Source organism: Nycticebus coucang, chromosome 2, assembly GCF_027406575.1.
Source record: "Nycticebus coucang isolate mNycCou1 chromosome 2, mNycCou1.pri, whole genome shotgun sequence".
Classification (NCBI taxonomy): domain Eukaryota; kingdom Metazoa; phylum Chordata; class Mammalia; order Primates; family Lorisidae; genus Nycticebus; species Nycticebus coucang.
Genome location: NC_069781.1, coordinates 6,255,444 through 6,261,424, shown reverse-complemented (window position 1 = coordinate 6,261,424; position 5,981 = coordinate 6,255,444).

The following is a 5,981-nucleotide window of genomic DNA, read 5'->3' as shown; positions in this document are numbered from 1 at the left end:
GTGTGGGCCGTAAGGTGTGTATAAGTGCGGTCTGGTTGTGTTGCGCTGGTGTGAGTGTGTGTCCGTGTGTGACCTGCTGAGTGTAGGTGAGCTTGTCTACATGTGCGTGCACGTGGGTGTGAGCTAACAGAGTGTGCGGGTGTCTGCATGAGGTGTGTCCGGAGTGAGCGGGGCTGGGAGGCCCGAGGCTGGACTGAGCTCAGGGAAGGGCAGGGCGGAGCCGATCCGGCCCGGATTCCCCGGCCTTGTGCCCCGGTCTCTGGGTGCCCCTGCCCTGCTTCCCCTCGGGACGTCCCTCTGGACACACAATCGCTGAGGCTCGGGGTGCTCCCAGGTCGGGTCTCCCTGCAGCGTCGGTCCGCGGGGTCCGAAGCGCACGTGCCGGCAATGAGGGAGGTCGCCGCGGCCGCGAGCCGGAGGCTGCCCCGCTCGGCCCGGGGTGCGCCGTCCCCCACGCCCCGCGGTCCCCGCCCCCGGCGTCCGGGAAGGACGCAGCGCGGGGACAGGGGATCGGAGCAGCACTGGGAGTTCTCCAAGGTGCTAAAATAAACCGAGCGAAGGATCAGGTTTCTCGACCAAAATAACCCAGGAGCGGCCTTAGAAATGCGAACTGAGAAAGCGATCTGGGGGGGAGGCGGCGATGAAAATGCCTTTCACCGGGCTCCCCCCGCTCCTGGCCGCGGACCCCGCTGCTGCCCCTCTGTGCTCCCGGCCGCCCGGCCTGCGAGGGAGCGCTCACTGTCCCCTCCCGTCTCTTCCGGGGTCCTTATCCCAGTAGCTGCCTCCTATTGGCCATCGCCTTTGACGGCAAAGTACGTGGTAGATTAGAGCCCGGTTCTGCTCAGTCGGTCATTCACGGTGTGACGTGGGTCTGCTCTGTGCTGGGCCTGCCTGGGCACAACCGACAACGGTCCCTGCCTGGGGGCTGGGGGCTGACTTTTTTTTTTTTTTTTTTTGAGACAAAGTCTCACTATATCACCCTGGGTAAAGTGCTCTAGGAGTCAGGGCGTCACAGCTCACAGCAACCTCAAACTCTTGGGCTTAAGCAATTCTCTTGCCTCAGCCTCCCAAGGAGCTGGGACTACAGGCGCCTGCCACAATGCCCAGCTATTTTTTGGTTGTAGTTGTCATTGCTGTTTGGCAAGCCCAGGCTGTGTAGTTCTGGGGTGTGTGGCTGACACCCTAGCCACTGAGCTACAGGTGCCGAGCCTGGAGGCTGACATTTTGGGAGGAGGAAACGCCCCCACAGAGTAAAGTGTATGATGTTTAGAAACTGATGTGGGCTTAAAAAAAAAAAAAAAAGGAAAAGAGCAGAAGAGGGTAGAAGGTGGGGGTGAAGTCTAAATCCTGGGGTCCTCTGCTGGCTCACTCCATGGCCTAAATAGAATCCTTTCACCTCTGGGCTTTGCTTATCTCCTTTGCAAAAGGGGCCAGAAAAGCCTGCCTATGACATTTCTGTGATGTTAGACAGAGTGCTGTGGGAACACGCTCTTAACTCTGAGTCTGATGCATCCATAGCCAGGATTAAGTATAAGCCGATGATAAATATGACCTAAAATCTTAGCATTAGCGGTAAATCTATGTTAGACATTTATTTATTTATTATTTTTTTTTTTTTGTAGAGACAGAGTCTCACTTTATGACCCTCGGTAGAGTGCCATGGCATCACACTGCTCACAGCAACCTCCAACTCCTGGGCTTAAGCGATTCTCTTGCCTCCCCCTCCCCAGTAGCTGGGACTACAGGCGCCTGCCACAACGCCTGGCTATCTTTTTTTTTTTTTGGTTGCAGTTCAGCCGGGGCCGGGTTCGAACCCACCACCCTCGGTATATGGGGCCGGCGCCCCACCGACCGAGCCACAGGCGCCGCCCTATGTTACACATTTAAAGACAACAAACAAGAAGTGTCTACAATGTCCAAACTGCTCTAGATCTCACACAGCTGCCAGAAAACTGCTGCTCTGAAGAGAGAGGCAGGGTTGTCAGTGGTCGGGGACAGGGCTTGACACTGAGACCTGGCTCTGCATCCTCGTTACAGCTGTGGGCCCTGGCAAGCCATGTCACTCCCATCTTATCTCTCAGCACTCAACAGTGCTGGAGCAGGAAAGTGATGTGGAGCAAGGGCCAGGTGGGGCAATGCCTTCAGGGAGGCCAGGGGTCTGCAGGGATGGGATCACCATTGGGCCTGCCATGGGACCTGGCACATAGTAGGCCTCAAGAAGGATCCCAGGAGTGAATCAGTGGAATGAGTGAGTGACAGATGTAGCCGAGTAGGCAGGGAACAGAGAAGCTACAGGACACATGGCTAGGAAGACAGCTTGCAGGCTCAGAGGTAGAGGAAGCAGCCAACCCACGTTCCAGCTCTGGTCCCGGCCAGCTGTGGGACCTCACAGCTGATGTCACCACTCTGAGCCTACTCTTCCTCCTCTACAGTGGAAAGAGGGTGGTGAGACCTGCCCTGACAACCGGGCACTACAAGAGGTGACTCAGGCTGGCCCACCCAATCCCACAGGGATATACCTGAGCACACTGTTTTATTTGGTTCCTGCCACTTTGACTACTAATTTATACTTCACTTCAGTACACTGGTATATATGTATAAGGATGGCCATCCTAGAATGGTTTTGAATTGTTACAAAATAGAAACAATCTAAATGTCCAATAATAAGGGATTGGTTCATAAATCATGACCCATCCACATAACAAAATATCAGGCAGCTATTGAAAAATAAATAATGGCGTGAAAAAAAAATAAAAGAAGAAAAAAAGAAAAAGAATGGCATGGTCACAGAAACATGGCCAGGTTTATATTGTTAAGTGAAAGGGAGCGGGGTGGCGCCTGTGGCTCAGTGAGCAGGGCGCCGGCCCCATATGCCAAGGGTGGCAGGTTCAAACCCAGCCCCCGCCAAACTGCAACAAAAAAATAGCTGGGCATTGTGGCAGGCGCCTGTAGTCCCAGCTACTCTGGAGGCTGAGGCAGGAGAATCGCCTAAGCTCAGGAGTTGGAGGTTGCTGTGAGCTGTGTGACACCATGGCACTCTACCGAGGGCAATAAAGTGAAACACTGTCTCTACAAAAAAAAAAAAAAGTGAAAGGGAGAGGTTATTTTTTATTTTTTTTTTTAAAAAGAGTCCTCTTTACTTTTTTATTTATTTTTTTGTGTGTGGTTTTTGGCCGGGGCTGGTTTGAACCCCCCACCTCCGGCATATGGGACCAGCGCCCTACTCACAACGTGATCATATTTTTTTAATGCATATTTTTGTATATATTGCATAACTATGTGATATACATATAGTTTAATATACATTCTTTCCTGACTATTAAAGTAATACTTGATTTATATAAAATATTTCAGTAATTGGAAATTAGACAAATTAGACAATCCCTTTATATCCCGATCACCCTCATGTTAACGGTATCAGTCTCCAGGTAGTGAGATTATACCTATATCATCGTATTTATTCACGGTATTGTAAGTATGTGACACTTTGATAGTAAGAAAAAGATAAAGTTATTGGTAAAATTAAATTGTTTTCTAAACTGGCTACTTATTTCATGGGTCTGTATTCTATCTCCCCAACTGGACTCTTCTCCAGCTGGAAAAGATCAATGAAAGCATTGAATGAATGAATGAATTCTAAGACTTGAGAAATGGGACCACAGGAGATGCTCATAAAGACTTGTGAGTTGAGAAACGGTGCTTGATTCTCAGCCACCTGATCATGTGAACAGGCTCACCCCACCATATAGAAGAGAGGAGCAGGTCTCAGGGTTGTAGGGGAAGTCAGCAGGCCTGGGAGCAGCAGAGGTAAACAGCACGTGCAGACAGGCATTTCAGGCTGAAAGAACCTTTCACATAATCTTCTCACATTCCAAGGGAGAAATAGAAGCCGGGAGGGACGGAGGGACTTGCCTGTGGTCATTCACCTGGAAGTGGCTGAACCAGAGTTTGAGCCAGGGACTATCCTCATGTCTACTAGGCTGGAGCCAAATCAGACCCAATGACCCTTTCCAGTGTGGGGCCCACTCTGGCCCTCAGAACCTGCCAGCCGCTCTGGCCAAACCAAAATGCTGATGCATGCCTCTGGTTATTAATAGCCCCTGTCTGGGCTGAGTCCGTATGCTCCTCCTGAGGCTACCCTGGGTCATGGGCCCCCACCCTGGGATAGTGGGGTGAGTACCCTGGTGGAGAGCTGAGCAAACCTATCAGGTTCTTGTGGTCCAGGGGTCTGAACCCAAAGGCCTTCATGTCCTCACCCATAAGTTGGACCTCTTCTCTTTTTGGCTTCCTGGCTGGAGGCCTTCACCCCCTCAGCCTCACCCTCTGCATCTGTGAGTGGGGTTGATATCCTCACTACTTCATGGGAATGCTGATGATGTGGTGTCAGCATGCTGATGGAGAGCACAGCACACCAGCCGCCATCCACGCCTTCCATGCACACTCCCACCTGTGTCTGTGTCCACAGCCCTGAGCCCAGCATGAAGCAGCACATGTCATCGCTGCTACATCCAGGAGGCAGGACAGGAGGCAGTCAGGACATCCCCGTCTGGCCACGTGGCCTGAATGGAATCCTTTGGAAGAGGAAGAGGACTGAGTAGACCTAGCCTGCTCCAGCCCAGCAGGGCTCTTACAAGGAACCTCAGGCTGAGGGCCCCTGGGCTTTAGCCTCACTCCAGCCAGGGATAGGGTGGGGCCAGACCATAGTGTGGTTCCTTCTGAAGGGGGCCCTCACAGGGAGAAAGAACAGTGCCCTTATCTGTCAAACAGAATCACTTCCTAACCCACATGTCAGATGCTCACTATGTGGCAGAGACCCCACTCAGCATCTACAAACACCATCTCAGAGACTCACACAAGCCTAAGAGGGGAGCACTATTATTCCTGTGTTCCAGGTAGAAAAACCTAGGCCCATCAAGGCACAGTGACTTGCTCAAGGTCTCATTGCTAGTTGGTGGCAGAGCCACAACAAATGGCACAGCCCCATCTATCTGACTCCAGCCAGTGTACTGTTCCCCTGTGGCCAGGGGACACTCGCCCTGCCCCCAGCAGCTTCCTGTTCTTAGGTGGCTTCCTGGTGGGCTCTGTGACAGGGAGAGAGGTGGCTGCCTGCTGCCTCCATCTGGGCTAGGCAGACAGGCCTTGGCCACCTGGAATCCTGAGATGAGGAAGTTCACTTCTGACTCTTCTGGTCAGTTTACAAGTGCAGTTTCCCCTCTGGAACCCAGGCCAGCCAGACATAAAGGGCCTTCTCCCCTCCTACAGGGCACGCTTTCCCCTGCCCGGGACTCCCCCTTGCTCCACTCTAAGCCCTCCGTGACTCCCAGGCCAGACCCAGAGCCTGCTTCTGTGATCACTCACATAGGTCATTCTTTTAACTGAACTAGAAGGTTCCTGGGGACAAGGATGTCACCTAGTGTCATGCTAGGTGCTCAGTACCTGTCTATGGGCTTCCTGAAGCTGCCACAGCTCTTCTCCTTTACAAAATCCTGAGTCCCTTCAAGGGGCAATCCATTACCAGCTGACTTGCTACCCCTCCCTCTATTGGAAATCACATCTTACAGTTGCCATCTGATTGAACTGTCATGGGCTGAAGAGGAATTAAAGATAGATTGAAGGGGAAGAAAAAAATACCCAGCCTGCTGGTTTAATGAATACTGTCACAGAGGGAGGAGCTGGCCCTGGCCCCAGGGACCCTAGATGATGCTGTCAGTGACGTCAGTAACTCCATCTGGTGCTGGGAGAGGCCTCTGGCCTGGGCTCCACCATCCCGTCCCTGGGAGTAGGTCCAAGCTGCCAGGTGGGTGGGGCAGACAGGCCTGGCTTGCAGGGGTCTGCACTGCTCAGAGGGAAGCTGGTGAAAGCAGGGGTAAGTCCGGAGTCCACCTCTGCCCCATCAGAGGCCAAGGCCACAATGGAGTCCAGAGTAGCAGGAGGACTACATTTCCCAGAGTCCCCCAAAGCCCCCCAGCTGAGCCATTGGC